Source organism: Vulpes vulpes, chromosome 1 (assembly GCF_048418805.1).
Source record: "Vulpes vulpes isolate BD-2025 chromosome 1, VulVul3, whole genome shotgun sequence".
Classification (NCBI taxonomy): domain Eukaryota; kingdom Metazoa; phylum Chordata; class Mammalia; order Carnivora; family Canidae; genus Vulpes; species Vulpes vulpes.
In genome coordinates this window covers 198,516,342-198,533,708 of record NC_132780.1, presented here as the reverse complement: position 1 = coordinate 198,533,708, position 17,367 = coordinate 198,516,342, and positions in this window count along the sequence as shown.

Below are 17,367 nucleotides of genomic sequence, written 5' to 3'. Positions count from 1 at the left end.
CAATGATTACTCAACCAAAAATACCTTTAACTTTATATTATCTGAATATCTTACAACTTTCCCAAACTCAAGATTCCAACCTTAAATTAACAAAGAGGAATAACCCCTTGAAAGGCAAACCCAATTAATCATCATTAGTATAATTCAGCATATACTGAACGCTTTTAAAGGTCCATAGCACTAGATAATAAATTTCTTGGTTTGATTTCCACATTCAAGTTTTAATAATGGTGGCAAGACCAAGAATCACCTAAACGTGAATACGGAACTGACACTGAATTGGATATAGACGATCTATGTCATATATTTTAAATGGGATGTAAGGGTCCAAAGGATAGCATAATCCATAAGGATAGCATAATCCATAGATGGAAGGTTCTCGTTTTAGCTGGAAGGGCCTATTGAAGACGTAAGTGTTGGCAGTACTTCTGGCAGGAGGTGCTTACAGGTGTAAGTGAAATAGTGACATGAAGTAGCCCCACGGTAGAAGGAGCTTCTTGAAACTCCTGGACAGAGGACACAAAACAGGTGTAAAGTGCTGACACAACTCACCATCACTTTTAAAGGCAAATAACATCAAGTGTGGAAACCAAGTGTGAAAGAGCCCATATGTTCCTAAGATAAGACTACACAACGGAGCTGTTGCTGGAATCCTCTATCTCAGTCCAGATAACAGGCCCTTGAAGATGACCAGGCCAACAAGAACAGATGGAAAAGGGCAGGTCTTACTCAATCCCCAGCTCCACGCCAGCCAGTTCACACCAGGAGGGAGGGCCCCGGGTCAGTGCGGTCAGTGATGGCCACAACGGGTGAGAGTTTCATGGATTATTAGTAGCCTGTCCGTTTTGCCCTCAGCTTATAAGAAAAAATTAACTGGACAAAGCTGTTACCAGGCCGTAAATTGCTTTTGGGGATGTTGTAAATATCGTAGCAAATGTTCTGTGTAGATATTTACATTTTTCAGTGAAGAAATATTCAGAGAATACTGGACTGAGACAATACTGCTGTGGGTTTGGACCGGATGTCAAAAGCACGGAGATGTGAATCTGGTTCTGCCATTTTGCTACCTGATTGTACAAACCTGAGCAGATCACTTATCCTTTTTGGTTTTGTGTTCTTTGTTAGAACAAAGCTGGATAGTTTGTAAAACCAAGTTCGATTTTTGTGTTCTTGACATGTGAGAAGATGGATCAGATGCATGTCTAACTCAAGTATCCTTTTTTCCACGCTGTCCCCTCCAGGAGCTGTCCCCTCCAGGACATTGTGGCAGAGGGAAAAGAAGAGGGAGTTGGGAAAACCACGTGATAACTGTTAAAGCTTCTGCTTGCCCCTGGCATGTGCGACGTCCCCTCACATGCCAATGGCCAAACAAAGCACATGGTCCAGAACAGTGTCAATAGGGTAGACATACACACCTCTTCTGTACGAAGCATGTTATATGGCGGTGGGTGGAATTCATTAATCCTTTCATAGGAAAAGGAAGTGGTTTGGGAACAGTGATTTAATCTATTCTAAAATCCTAACTTTGTCACTGCTTCGTGAGTACGCAACACAGTCACCATCTGATAGTCAGCTACCTAATGGGCAACTTTAAGTCCCCTCCTATAAGATCTCCATCATCCTTCCTGATCTGGAGTTCTATGATTCTGGAAAACAATTGTTTCAGTTTGTTGTCAGAAGAAAGGAATGCTGCTCTGGACTGCAACTGCCTAATGGCAGGACTCTGCCTTCTATCCCTGTTCCTGTGAGTGCCTAGGCTACGACGAATGACAAGGGTTATAGTTCATTAGATTATCTCGTTTGACCAGGTGGTGAGTGATGGAGTTTGGGATTAGAACCCAGACTTGCTGCGTTCTCTGAGCACAAATGTTCTCGCATGTTTGGGTCTTAGTTTCCCAAATTCATTTGGCAAATGCAATATTTAAACCTAGAATATAGTGATAGGACAGCAACTGGAGCTCGTGAGAAATAGACTTGGATGAACAGGCGTCATAAAAGGGTCTCAAGAAAAAGTTAATTGCAATTAGAAACTATCAACATTTGATTTGTGGGGCAAATATCCAATTGATAGTGAAAAACATTCAAATACAGGCTGAAATTATAAAGTGAGCTACCCCCAGAGACGAGGGATAGTAGTAGACAGAGTGTGGCACCAGCTGCTGGGGCCTGTGTGGCAATGGGGGACCTCGCATCGCACGTCTATCATCCTGCAACTGACTTCTTGACATTCTTGCCATCCCACTTTCGAAGGAAAATCAACCCACACATTCACACAAAAACAGCTATATCCGGGTTTGCGATTCCTCTCATACGTGTCCCAGGGTGCTCTGAGAGGAGATATTGCTAACGCTGAGAACATTTGATTTGTTTAGTTCTGTGGAACACCTGTTAAGATCTCACAGAGCACTAGCAGAGTTTTACTATGTTAAAATATAAGCTTGAGGCACATTTTTAGAACTTACTTGAGCACACGTGGATTTAAATTGGGCAGCTCTGGACCAGAAGTGGTCGGGAGTACTCTGAACTCACAGGAGCCAGGAGTATGAGTTTCATAGGGAAGACAGGGAAGCAAAGCAAGGAAATTTATTTGGGTAAGTTGTTGCCTTATTTGGGAAAGCCTACTTCACTGTTTGTCTTTGGTTTTCCTGAGGTTTTGATTTCTTGACCCTGAAGCAGTTACACGCTACAGTTTGGTTTGCTTACCTCGGCTGCTAAGGCATAAGCACCACCTCAGTCTAATTGCCTCCTTATTTGATTAATTTAACAACTTTAAGGGGCACCTGGGTGGCTCAGTGGTTGAGCGTCTGCCTTCGGCTCAGGGTGTGACCCCAGAGTCCTGGGATCGAGTCCTGCATGGGGCTCCCTGCAGGGAGCCTGCATCTCTCCCTGCCTGTGTCTCTGCCTGTCTCTGTGTGTCTCTCATAAATAAATAAAATCTCAAAACAATTAACAACTTTAAGTTTTTATTTGAAGAACAAACCAACAACCAACTCTGAAAATCCTTGAGTTTTAATCAACAACAGGTTGATTAAAACCTTCGACTAGTGATTTTTGAAACCTATGCGCCGGCTACTGTGCGCAGGCCTGAAGGAATGACAGAGACCGCCTGGGATCCGGTGCAGCCTTGCATTCTTGTACTTGGCACCTTCTGCTGAATATATTTATTTACATCTATATGACTCCCACTTTGGACTCTAAAATTGTCGAGGGGACTGTGATTCCTCGCACATAGCTGGTGCGTGACAGATGTTGCTGTGAACTCAACTGAATTCTATCTACCTTGAAAGGAAATGCAGTCTGGTTGGTTAAAAAAGAGTTGAACACCCAAGACATTCAGAGAGATGCTTTTAATTAAATAAGGGTACAAGGGTAGGATAACAGGCATTTTTTTTTTTTTTTTTTTAGTTACTACATGATCCTTCAGGGAACTTCAACCCGAATGGAGCCTACAGGGACTGAGAGTCACAGGAAAGGAGGAAAGTCAATCTCAGGCAGGCAAAACGGTAGTGCCAACATTTTATGAAATTTATTCTAGTTCACTTGATTCTGTATCTTTAATTCTACAGAACCGTACTTTCACGCTCAGATGAAAGACACTCATCCTTGACCAACTACTGGACTTTTCTGGCTGGTCTTGTTTGTCTACCGTACTAAGTCGGCCCCCCCAGTAAGTCTCCTCTCCTGGCGTTCTTACCCTAGCATTCTCTTCGCATCTGGAATAGAGCTGTATCAACAATGACATATAGTGTAAGCAATAGAGTGTTGAAGAAGTGATGGTTTCTGAGGCCAAGTCACAAAAGATATCATGGCTTCACCTTATTCCCTTGGATCCCCCACTCTGGGGGAAGGCAGCTCCTATATCCTATGGACACTCAAGCCATCCTACGGAGAGGTCTGCATGGTGAGTAAAAAGGGCTACCTGCCGACAGCTAGGCACGTGAATGGGCGACTTCGGAAGTGAACTCGGAGCCCACAAAGCCTTCAGATGACTGCAGGCTCATCGACATCTTAACTGCAACGGTTGAGAGATTTGGAGCCCAAAGCAGCCAGATTTCTGACCCTCACAAACTGTATAAGATAATAAATATTTACTATAGTTTAATCTACTAAGTTTGGGGCAATTTGTTATTTAGCAACAGATAATTAATACACCTACTGATATAGAACACCAGGATCCCTCAGGATCTTGTACTAAAATACACGTTTTAGAAAATAAAGCAAATCTTTCTTAGTCTTGATCTCATGCCATTTTTTTATTTTTTATTTTTTTAAAGATTTTATTTATTCATGAGAGATAGAGAGAGAGAGAGAGAGAGAGAGTCAGAGGGAGAAGCAGGCCTTGTGCAGGGAGCCTGACATGGGACTCCATCCCAGGTCTCCAGGATCTGGCCCTGGACCAAAGGCAATGCTAAACCTCTGAGCCACCCAGGCTACCCCAATCTCTTGCCATTTTTTTGCCAAGCAAGTGCTTTGCCCCTTTAAATCTTCTTCCTGGTCCCATTTATGACTATATATACCTGGACCCCCTTGTCCACAATCTTTATCTAGCACATGCTTTATTGATAAGACTTCGAGACCCAGTTTACAGAAGCCTCTTTACCACTTAGGATTGATCGTATGGGACTAAAGAACCCCAATTAGCAATGATGTAAACAGAAGCCATTGTTGTAGTTGTTGTCCTTTGTGTAAAATCCTGGAGGTAGTCCGTTCATTCTGTTATAATGAATATATTACACAGTTTCTTCTAGCTTACTGCTCTGACTGTGGGTCCCTTGTTCAGAATCTAGGGTGTCAGTCAGAGCACCGGCCTTCACAACTGATTCCGGGTAGCAAAATGGAAGTTGGAGGATACGAGGGGTGAAATATGTGCATTCACTTGCTGTAAAATAAATTTTGTTGAAGTTGCCACTCAACATTTCTCTTACATGTCACTGGCTATGAACTAGTCACACGGTCATAGCTCATCTACAAGGAAGGCTGGGAAGTGACTGGTCTATTCTGACTGGCCATAGGCTCAGCTAAAATTTGGAAATTCTGTTGTAATTGGAGAGGTGGGTGGATTCAATCTAGTACGAATATGACAGTGGAGTCAACAGCAGCAGCCTCGGTCATGTCTTCCCTGTGTCCCCTGTGGTTCTTTGCATCCTCCACCGGGTTCCCACTAGCTTTTAAATGCCTCGATGGGGAGACTTATTTGCCTTTAACAATCAAAGGAAAGTTCTCACTAAATGTACCTTGAATGATTGCACAAATAAGTAAACGCTGTGTCGGCCTAGGGTTCTGAGTCTTGCCTTCTCATTTCCTTGAACTTCTTAGCAGAAGTCTTTATTTTTTTTTAATTAATTATTTTTAAGTAATCTCTACACCCAATATGGGACTCAAACTCACAACCCTGAGAACAAGAGTCGCATACTCTTCTAACTGAGCCAGCCAAGTGTCCAACCACTAGTCTTTACTTGTGTCAAATTTCCCAAGAATAGTCTAATAAAATGTCTGGCTCTCGACTGGTCGATTATTAATCTAAGATCTTGTTTATGGTGAACTTCCCAGGACACTTGCTTTTGACTGGAGAGAACTCCTTAATCTTGCTCTAAGACAAAATATTATAGCAAAGGTCCATTAAATTCAGTCATATTTCTTTGGTCATATTTGATCACAAAAATATAATTCAGAATGGGAACTTCATCTGAGAGAAGGTGGTGCAAAACGATAAGATTTTCATAAGCTGTTAGAGGCATGTTGAGTAGGTATAACCATTTAGGATAACAACGGTAGTACACAGGAATCACTATAAATATGTTTTTTCCCTTTGATCCAGTCATTCCAATCCTAGAAATTTATTTTAAAACAAATAATTCAATAGGAAAAAAAAAAAAAGAATCCATGCACTAGGATGTGCCCTGCTGTATTATTTATAGTGCAGTAGCCATCAATTGAAAGCAAATAACCTGGGATCCCTGGGTGGCGCAGTGGTTTGGCGCCTGCCTTTGGCCCAGGGCGCGATCCTGGAGACCCGGGATCGAATCCCACGTCGAGCTCCCAGTGCATGGAGCCTGCTTCTCCCTCTGCCTGTGTCTCTGCCTCTCTCTCTCTCTCTGTGTGACTATCATAAATAAATAAAAATTAAAAAAAAAAGAAAGCAAATAACCTAAATATTCAACATTGGGGAATTGGCTTAGTGTGTTCATGATGCTTTGATACAATAAAAAAAATTGAGGTAATTGTGGAATCATGGAAAAAGAATCATGATATTTTGCTAAGCAAAAGGAAAAAAAAAGAAATAGGAAAGGACATGTTCATTGTGGTTACAACCATGCAAAATATGTGTATTGAGAAAAACCACAATAGAACAAAAAATGAAAAAAAAAAGAACAAAAAATGAGAATAATTTTGTGGTGAAATTTTAGGTGATTTTTCTTTTGAAAACATTTCCTTTGATCTTCTTCTTTTTTCTTTTTTTTAAAGATTTATTTATTTATTCCAGAGAGAGATGAGGGGGAGTGGTGGAGAGGAAGAGAGAGGGAGAGAGAATCCCAAGCAGACTCCCTGCTGAGTCTGCTCCCCTGTGGAGCCCAACCTGGGGCTCTAGCCCATAACCCTGAGATCATGATCTGAGCTGAAACCGAGTCAGATGTTCAACTGACTGAGCCACCAAAAAGCCTTTCATTTGATACTCTGTTATTGTTTTTAACATAAACATATAATAAGAAATTCTTTGCAAGTGATGGCTGACTCCTGTAACAAGCTAGTGGGTGACATACTACCCACCAAAGGGTAACATGACTAAGGGCCTGTGATGTGTTTCTGGTGGCTGGAATAGGGTCACACTGAGAAGCTATTTGAGCAGTTCCCTGGACATGATGCTTTTAAATTTTCCAGCAATCCCAGGTCTGTACTTCTAGCTGATGAGGAACAGATGGGGGGGGGGGGTGTTACAAAATGAGCATTAGTTATTAGTTACCCTCTCTTCTTTGGAGATAAAATTTTTAGGTTGACTTCAGAGCCCTACGTGTAGGTTGAATCAAAGGCTCGGCATATTTATTCTTGTTCATTAGCATTGCTTGGCTTAAAGCATATATATATGTGTATGCTTTCAATCTAGAGAGATTTTTTTGGGGGGGGGAATTAACTTGACAGGAATTATTTTCTTCCTTTTACTCAAATTATGTGGTTCATACTTGTGACCATTTCACTAAAGAGTGACTAAGATAAAAGAGATATTTTGTTTGACATTATTGTAGAAGTTGATGGGATTGTAAAATTCCCCCAGAAATTGAGCAGCTGACTGCCCGAAGGCAGGTAGATGACCTCTCAATATGTTCTCCTTTCTCCGACATGACTTAAAATTCACACAGATCGGGAACGTTATTTATACAACATATGGTTGCATGGTATGATTCTTTAAAATAATAATTTATTCAGATATAATTTAGATACATGAAGCTCACATCTTTTAAAGTATATAATTCAGTGGATCTTAGTCTATTAACAGAACTGCACAACCATCATCATTATTAATTTAAAACATATTCATCACCTGCCAGAGAAACCCCATGCCTATTAGTAGTCACTCCTCATTCTTCCTCACGTCCATCCCTGGCAACCACTTATTTGTTTTCTATTTCCCTGGAGTGGTTATGGATTGCGTGAACACTAGTATAGACCCTGATTATATATATATACAAAATATAAAATATAATAAATATTTTTATTTATTATAAAATAAATAAATATATAATAAAATATATAAAATCTAGTATACACACACACACACACACACACACACCCCTACATGCATACACACCCATTTAGGCACCTACACATGGGCACATACGTACATAGTGATACTCTTTCAGATTGCAAAAATAGAGACACACTCAAGCAAGTCTGAGCCTTCAGGTATTGGAGAGAGCTTCAGAACCCACAGGGTAAGGGCTCAGTCCTAGAAGGCTCACCCTCCTCCCACCCCCGAGCCTCAAACAACAGTTGAAAGTCCAGATTGTCACCCGGGCTTCTGACCAACTTGAATAGAATAGAACGTCTGCTTAGAGCACAATGTCAGCCCTGGTTCTGAATCAGCCGATGGTGGCAGGGCCACATGTCACAGCCTGGCTACCCTTCCTCACTCACACACACACACACATACACACATACACACACGTGGGTACACAAAGAGGAATGAACTTGGTGAAAACTCTGTGGCTTCCAAAAAGGGGGAGGCATAATTTTCAGGCATCTTGCACGGAATGTCCAATAAACCAAATAAACCGTCGTGACATGGAGGGATAGTTGGTCTATTGAGAAAAGCTGAATACAAATTTTTACAACACGAAACAGTAGTGAAAATAAGGAGAAAATACACAGTTAAAAAAAAAAAACATTTTGACTTAGGCAGGGAACCAGTGATATTTTTCCTTTCTGATCTTTAGAATAATCAAATTCTTCCATGTGCAGATACTTTATACAATATACTGTACAGTTTATGAAGTCTACATAAAAGTATTCTTTAAAATGCAGCCGTTTGTCTATCTGCAGAGGGGCAAACTATGAATCTATGGTAAGAATCACTTAGATAATTTAGGATGGAGATTTTACAATTGAGGACGAAAAAATATTTTAGATGGGATTGATTGTGTTGTTCAGTCTTCTCCTCCTCTCTGCTTCCTAACACAATTATAGGGTCTCCCCTATATTTATTTTCATGAGCATGGAGACCATGTATAGTCCTTGGTTCACCCTGTTTGTTCTGAACATGCTGACTCTTCAAATAGAGGTTTTTTTTTTTGTTTTTTTTTAAACCTATGTACTTAGAGAAATCCATGACATATGGCTCTCTGGTTTATTTTCCAGCTGTTTTCTGTTAACCTTGACTCTGAGAATTTTTTTCTCCAAATAATTTATATATCAAGACAGGATGCAGGTCAGTGAGAAGCTGTACTTTGGATGTGAGGACGTTGAGGCACAGAGCACGAAAAGAGAACAGGATTATTTCAGCAAATTATAGATGGGTGACTGTCCCCAGTTTTCAATTCTTTCTTCCTCTCCCTTACTTTTCCTTCTCTCTTTCCTCACTTGCTTTTATCAAACTTTCACATCCTCTCTGTTGTGCTCGCGTCTGAATGATTTGTGTTTCTGGAGTAATTCTAACCCTCTATGAGTGGCACCCCTATTAAAGTCGAGGCATCACGGAAGCAATTAATTAAAAACAGCAGGCTCTTACCTGATGTCTTCGGGATGATTTTTGCTTATGCTAAATGCCCTACTTTTCCTAATGAGGATGTTCCGTAAACCTGAACATGGTTTTCCCACACTGAGCTTGCAGACAAACCCTGTGTCCAGCAGGACTGCTTGCTGCCTGCCAGACCAAATCCTTTCTCTGTGACAAAGGCTGCCATTGTGTCCCCCATGCAGCCCCACTGATCTTTTCCAAAAGGCCTTTTAGAACATGTGCACATTTATTTCCATTCCCTGATGTGCTGGACGTAATAATAGCCAAAGAACCATGGTAACTTGCCTGGACTCAACGCTGTCTAGTGTTCTCTGAAAGCCATATCTGGCAGCTGGACTTTGTGTGTGTGTGTGTGTGTGTGTCTGGTTGGGGGAGGGTAATCTCTGGTCCTTTTGTTGGAGGGTGAGGGAGGAATAAAGAGCTTGAAGAAGTGACAAGGTGTCAGTGTCCTCCTGACTCAGCTGTTCGGGGGCTTAATCCCAGCCCACAACTGGATGTCCAAGGGATTGAAGGAGAACGTTCCTCCTGGCTGGTTTCCAACTGTTTCCTAATGCACTTGAGAAAGTTCCATGTGATTTTTTTTTTTTTAATGTAGCACCTGCTCTAACAATCCCAAAGCAACTTTTTTCTTCTCTATTATACTGTACATCTGTTATTTTGCTGACATGGAAGCCGGCATAACAATTAGATTCATTACTTGCCCAATAAATTGATTCCAGCTAAGCTGAAAGACCTCGGTGTACTCTTCCAGCATTTGTCCAATGAGAGGACAAATTTTAATAATCCTGTCTGTAAAGGTTTTTTTCCTGTTAGACCAGTGACATGTCATTCAAATGAGCTTGTTTCATTTCAAGGTGGTGATGAGATGAAATTAGAAAGCCTGAATGATGGGTAAGACAATGAGAGGTGGCTGGGAATCATTTTTTACTTCCTCTTAAGCAAAAGCAATTCTGGGAAAGTGCTTTAAAAAAAAAATCCTTAAATTTTCTATCTGCAGAACAATTTTAACAAATGAAGACCTTGATGGGATGACAGTTGCTCCCCCCCCCCACCACTTCTTTCCAGTAACAAAAATAAAGAAGTAGTTTCTTCTCTAGAGCCTTTTTTTTTTTTTTTTTTTGTTCTTACAATGAAAAAGTTCCACTTTGTTGTCCTGGGTAGAGTGGGGATGGATAAGGAAGGAAGATAATTCGAAAATACTCTTCCATGTTGAAGTACACATCGTGGTTCAGGCGTAGACGTTGTGTGAGTGGGGTGGTGTACAGCGAAGTCTCACTAAATATACCTTCTGAGAGAAAGAAAACAAAGAAACTGGTTAAAAGGGCCCTAAAGGTGCTAGGCCCTCAAAAGAGATGTTGATAGTAGAGATGAAGAAAGTACTTACCCCCGGTGGGAACTTTCAATTGACAGGATCAACTTAAACACCAAACACAGGCAGCTTATATGGTGTAGACTCTAACTTAGAAATGATTTCTGCTTTAAAAGTTTGCTTTGAAATATTTAAAAAAAACTGATGAGGCTTTTTTTTCCCTCTAAAATATTTTTATACTTAAATTCTATACAACAAATATAACTGAGAGCCTACTATGTTAAAAAAATTTTTCTGGTAAATGCAGGGAATAAAGATGAGTAAGAGATAGTCTTCTTGAGGTATTTATAAACTAACTGCAAAGATAGAGGGACACCTGGGTGGCTCAGGGGTTGAGCGTCTGCCTTCAGCTCAGGTCATGATCTTGGGTTCCGGGATCGAGTTCCGCATCAGGCTCCCTGCATGGAGCCTGCTTCTCCCTCGGCCTGTGTCTCTGCCTCTCTCTCTGTCTGTGTTTTTCATTAACAAATAAATTTCAAAAATCTCAAAAAAAAAAAAAAAAAAAAAGAAAAAAAGAGCTAGAAAAGAATACGCCCATGCCCTCTACCTCTATTGCAGGGCAAAGTAAGGTTAAGTCCCACAGTTAACATGTATTTTAAAAAGTATCTTGGGGGATCCCTGCATGGCTCAGTGGTTTGACGCCTGCCTTCGGCCCAGGGCCTGATCCTGGAGTCCTGGGATCGAGTTCCGAGTCGGGCTCCCGGCATGGAGCCTGCTTCTCCCTCTGCCTGTGTCTCTGCCTCTTCCTCTCTCTCTCTCTCTCTCTCTCTATTTCTCTCTCTGTGTCTATCATGAATAAATAAATAAATAAATCTTAAAAAAATAAAAATAAAAAGTATCTTGGACTTTGTAACATAGAAAATGTACCCTTTGATGGAGGGTCAGAGAGGATTTTATGGAGAATGTGGTACTTTACATGTTTCCTTGAAGAATGGATAGGATTCCAACCCATGGAACATGTACTCCAGGTCCAGTTAACACGATGAGTGAAGGCTGGAAAGTCCAAGCTGTGTTCTATTTTCTAACTAATCCAGGGTGATCTAACATATAAATATAACATTAACAGTACAATTAACATATATATATATATATATTTATCCACACACATATATGTATATATGAACTGTAACCTGAAACATCATCATAAATACTGTTCCTCGGTGAAGTAATTTATCAGCTCATCAGCGGAGGGGGAAGATGTTAAAAGGGATGAGTTGTTCTCCAGACTTCTGGGAGAACTTCTGGTGTACTTTGCTAATTGTAAGTATGAATATTTGGAAGTTTGAAGTTGGGGGATTATTTACAAAGCTTTGAAATATTCATCTTTCATGAGTTCTTTCGACAAATATCTATAGAACCCCAGAGATCTAAGCCCTGTCTAGGCAATGGAGATTCAATGATGAACAAAGCAGCACCCTCACTTGGTCCTGGAGCTAAAGTTCTATGGGTAAGACGTGATCAACAGATGGTCAGGGAGATGTACGACGTGTCAGATGCTGTTAAGATCGATGGAGAAAAATTAATTAGATAAGGGGAGAAGGGTAGTATTTTATACAGGTGGCCAAAGAAGATGGGGGGAGGCGGGGTGGGTGGAGGAAAGAAGAAGAAGGCAGGGCATTCACACAGACACTGGAAGGAAGTGAAGAAACAAGCCATGCAAAGATTTGGAGGGAGAACACACCAAGCAACAGGAACAGGAAGTGCAAAGGCCTTGAGGCAAGAGTGTGCCAGTGTGAGAACAACTTGGAGATCTGTAAGGCTTGATTCCAGTGAGCCAGGGGAGAGGGTTAGGGATTAAGGTTTGAGAATTTGGGGGGTGGGAGTAGGATAAACCTTTAAAGTCACTGTAAGAACTTTGGCTTTTACCTTCACTGCCACGGAGACGTTGGGTGGTTTAAATAAACAGACCTGAGCTCTGCCTACGCAGGTGCAGATGACTTGGGCCAAGGTGGCAGTGGCAGAGGGGGGGGTGGTGGGGAGGAAGTGGGCAGAGGTTGGAATATTTTGAAGGAAGATCCAACAGTATTTGGCAATGGATTAGAAATGGAGAGTGGGAGACAAAGAGTCAAGAACAACTTGGTGGTTTTCGGTTTGAGCTCCAGGAAGGAAGAAGGAAAGGAAGGGAACGCTAGGGAAGCCATAAATCAGGGCCGCATCCCAATCTCCAAAGCAGGTTCCCAAATTCCCCAGACACTGTGAGAGGTGGCAGTTTTTCTCAAAAGCGTCAGCAGTCAGACCCCCACCTGGCCCCCTTCACACCACTGCCGCACGGCCCACATCCACATGCCCCGGACCTGGAGTTCTCAAGGAGCCGAAGCAGAGAACACCTGCCCACCTGCCTGCAGAGCTTAGCTCATCAGAGAGGAGGGCGGACGCATTTCAACTTTTCAGTTATTTCACACACTGCGGGTTAACAGGCCATAAATTTTTATTTATATGAACTTTATTTTCCAGTGGCAGAAGAGAGAGAGAGAATAAACAAACGAGCAAGTAAATATATGATGTGTCAGGGGTTACGTGGCCGCTGGAGATCTCTGCTCAGCTCGTCCCATATACTCCAGAATAAGAAAACATTCCTTTTCCACAACTGAATTAACATCTACACCGGTGCTGTCCAATAGATATATAATGTGACCTACACGTATAAGCCACACGTGCATTAAGAAGGAAAAAGAAACAGGTGGAAGTCAATTTAATAATATATTTTATTTTACCAGACATATCCTAAATATTACCACTTGGACATGTAGTTAAAATAAAATTATGACTTTACATATTATTTTTCATGCCACGTGTTCAAAATCCACTGTGTATTTAATACTTCGAGCGCATGTGGGCGCCCGGGTGGCTCAGGGGGTTAAGCATCTGCCTTTGGCTCAGGTCATGATCCCAGGGTCCTGGGATCGAGCCCCTCAGAGGGCTCCTTGCTCAGTGGGGAGTCTGCTCCTCCCTCTGCCCTCCCCCCATGATCTCTCTCTCTCTCTGTCTCAAATGAATAAATAAATAACATCTTTAAAAAAAATGTTTAGAGTGTGTGTTTTATACTGTATGTTAACTCCGATAGAGGGTCGATCGTGGCCTATGGCAAGTGGCTGCCATCTGGGACGGCATTTAGATTTAAACAGCACATTGATTTGGGGCCAATTCTTCCACATTTAGAGACTTTAAAGAATGATTCAACCCGTCTTGGATCTGCATGCGCTCTCCTACCCAGGTCTCGTGTATGAAGGAATCTACACGAATGAAGTTTAAGGACCGTATTGCGAGTCAAAGGCAGGCTTCGACCCACCGCCCCTGAGAAAAACAACGCAATGGAAACAACACTTTCCCTTCTCCAACTTTTCTACTTCTGGGAATCTGTGTTTCAAACTAGAGAAAGGAGGAGGTCTTACTTTGGGGTGAATGTGTGCGCGTGCACACTTACACGCGTGTGCGTTGGCGTGTGCATCTCACTATGCGTCTCTGCCTTTTGTGAAAGGTACGCGGCCTTGGTGTTAGTGGAACTCACAATGCCACGGAAGAATCAGCGAATTCCTGGCCGGGGACATCACAGAGCGTAGCCCCCTGAGTGCCACCCTGGGGCGGGGGAGACCCCCATGCTCACCCGTGATACATGAAAGCTGTCTGTACGTTCCTGGGGTGCACGGGGATGTAGCCTTCCCAAGGACGTCGAGCCTTGAAGCTCTGCCCCTATAACCATTAGCTGTAAGAAAGTATTCGTGGGCAAGAATCATTTATTTTTTGGCACGTGGGATAGTTGAATACAATGGAATTGTTAGCCTTGAAAAACAAACCAAAACACAAAACCAAGCTTGTAACCCTTGGCTTGAGAGGGGAATGCTCCAGTGCAGGATCTAGGAAGCGGATGGAGGGAGAGGGGAGGAAAAACCCGAACGTGAGAAGGAATCCGGAGAGGGTGGCCCCAGGCCTCGGGCCAGCGGGTGGGCAGTGCCCGGTGAGAGGGCCGCAGACAGGGATGCCCTGGGCCTGTCCTCGCCGTGCCACCCGCCCGCGGGTCCCGGGGCCTGGCCGACCCTCTACACCGACCTCGGGAAGTGTCTGGGCCTCTGATTAGGCGGCCACACAGCTCAGGCCGGGGCGCAGATGTCAGCGGCCTGCGTCCACCTGCGGCCTGGGACGAGCCGTGTCCCCGACCTGTCGCTTCCGAACGTTTGTTTCAAAAGGTTTTAATTGCACAGATGAAAACCAGATGCATGCTCGGGGGACAAACCCAGCTGGCACCCGGGACCACCGAGAGGCACGGAGGCCGGCGAGCTGAGGCGGGTGGGCAGCTGGGCTGGGGGCTGAGCTGCAGCTCCTCAAGGTGGAGGCCTCCTGGTGACTTAGGGGGGCTGCGGCATTCCGCGGGGAGAGGGCTGTGGGGGAGAGCTGCTGTGTAAAGGGGGTGACGGGACAACGTGAGGCCCGGCGAAGGGCCTTGAGGGCCTTGGGGGAGCGGGAATGCCACCTAAGGCCTGTGGGAGCGCAGCCTCCTCCCGCCCCCTGTGTATGTCTCGGTGGCCCTCTGTCTTGTGGATTCACAAGGATAACAGAAAGGACCGACTTTCTTTCTTTCTTTCTTTCTTTCTTTCTTTCTTTCTTTCTTTCTTTCTTTCTTTTTTTCTTTCTTTCTTTCTTTCTTTTTTTAAGATTTTATTTATTTATTCATGAGAGACACAGAGACAGAGAGGCAGAGACACAAGCAGAGGGAGAAGCAGGCTCCATGCAGGGAGCTCCATGCAGGACTCGATCCCAGGACCCCGGGGTCACGACCTGAGCCCAAGGCTGACGCTCAACCGCTGAGCCCCCCAGGGGCCCCCAGAAAGGACCTTCTAAGCCTGCGAGGCGGTGAATGTCAATGATGCTAAGAACAACGTAGAGTGCTTGACTTTTGTAAGAGTGAGAACAAAAGCGGAGGCTTCGCACAGGTACCGGGCCGCGTGCACTCGACATCTCGGGGAAGGAAGGGGAGAAAGAACAAAAACCTGCGTCACCCTGACCACTTATGCTTCAGTTTGTTCACCAGACTTTGGCTGCGGGCGCCCCAGCCAGATACTGTGCAGGCATCAGCCGCCGGGGCCGGAAGGGCCTCAGGGGGCTCCCCTGGGAAGCAGGGGCCGAGCTGGGGAGGCGGGAACCCTGAAATCTAAGTCCCTGGCCACACCACTGAAGTGATGACGTGCAAACCACTCACATCAGGAAAATCCAGGGCGCTTTGAAAAAGAAACAGGGGATCCCTTTTCAAAGAAAACAATGCAGTCCAAAATACGTAAACAGAGCTGCTAAGGGAGCAAGGACGAGGGCAGTCGTTGTTTATCTTTGCTTTACTGCAAAATCTCGACACAAGAGTCTTTTGAATCTGGAAGGGTCTCGATGCTCTCATGTGTGTGTTCAGAGAGGGTGAGCCACGTGATGGAGAGCCCGGCGGAAGCGGGCCACAGTGCGGGGTCAGGATTCCCCGCTCCGGGATCCTCGGGCGGCCAGGAAGAGAAAGGGCTTCTGGAAAGACAGGTGAGCCTGGCAAGGTGCAAAAGTAAAACTTCTATCAAGTGTCAGTCATTTGTTCTTCACTGAAACGTCATTGTCAGATTGGTTACCTGTAGGCAGGAGGATACGTTTAGGTCAAGCTGGAGGAATTTTGGGGAAAAAAAAAATTATGATGCACACAATTAAAGTTTCCTGTACTTTCAAATATACAGCCTCTGTCTCGAATTATTCGTGTATTTAATAACCTCTCACGTACGGCAGCTGATATTTTTCAGCTGGAATTTGAATCAGTTTCTCCGATTTTAAGCTCCTCCTGTCTTCTGCCCTGTGTCACTCCCTCATTTGTGAAGACACACGGTCTATCAGATCTCAGGACGCTGCACCGAGCTGGGACGGTCCATGTGGTCAAGTAGGAAAAGGCTCACAATGAAAGGAGGAAACATCCTGGTCTCATCCCTGCTTTACCACTTAAAAAAAAAAAAAGTTATACTTCTTTTTTAACTAAAATAGAGCCTGGGATTTGATGATTTCTAATGATCTGAAACAGTTTCAAGATCCCGGGAGGTGACCGTTTCAGATGCTATTTTGAGGCGACCGTGAATTACTCAGTATTTATACCTGAGCGTAGGGTTCGTTCTCTCCCCATAAGGTTCCCGAGGAAAAATCCAAATCATAATGGACAAATAGTAACAGAGGTGGAGTTTTCGTTTCCTTTTTTTAAAACTTTGTCTTTCTTGGCATTCTGCGTGATTTCTCGAGTCCATTCTGATTTCTTTGAAGCTGTGTTTATTGTTCTTGCTGCCACGGAACTCTTACCATGAACCCTATTATTATTTCGCTGGGGGAAAAAAAAAAAGAAGTTTATTGCACACCTGTAGGCCTTCTACAACCTCTCTGCGGAGGCTCTAGCAAATGTTAGCACATTTTCCAAGGCTCTTGAAGGCTCCAAGCCTTGATCCGTGCTGTTCCCTTTCCTGGTTCTTCTCTACGACCTTTTTCCAGCCTTTAAAAACTGGGCTCAAATATCACTTCCTCTGCAAAGCCTGCCAGAGAACTTCCATTTTTGCATTCATCACATTGCACTGTAATTGTTTGTTTACACATCTGTTTCCTCAACTGGACTCAGGGCTCCCTGAGGTCGGAAATCTTCTCTTGTTCAACTTTGCAGCTTCCTGTCGGCGGCAGGGAAGTCCAGAGGCAGAAAGGTGGCCCACCCTAAGCAAGTATGTGACCCTTCAGCAAAAGAGTTTTCCTGCCTTCACATTTGCCCCTCTTCTCCCTC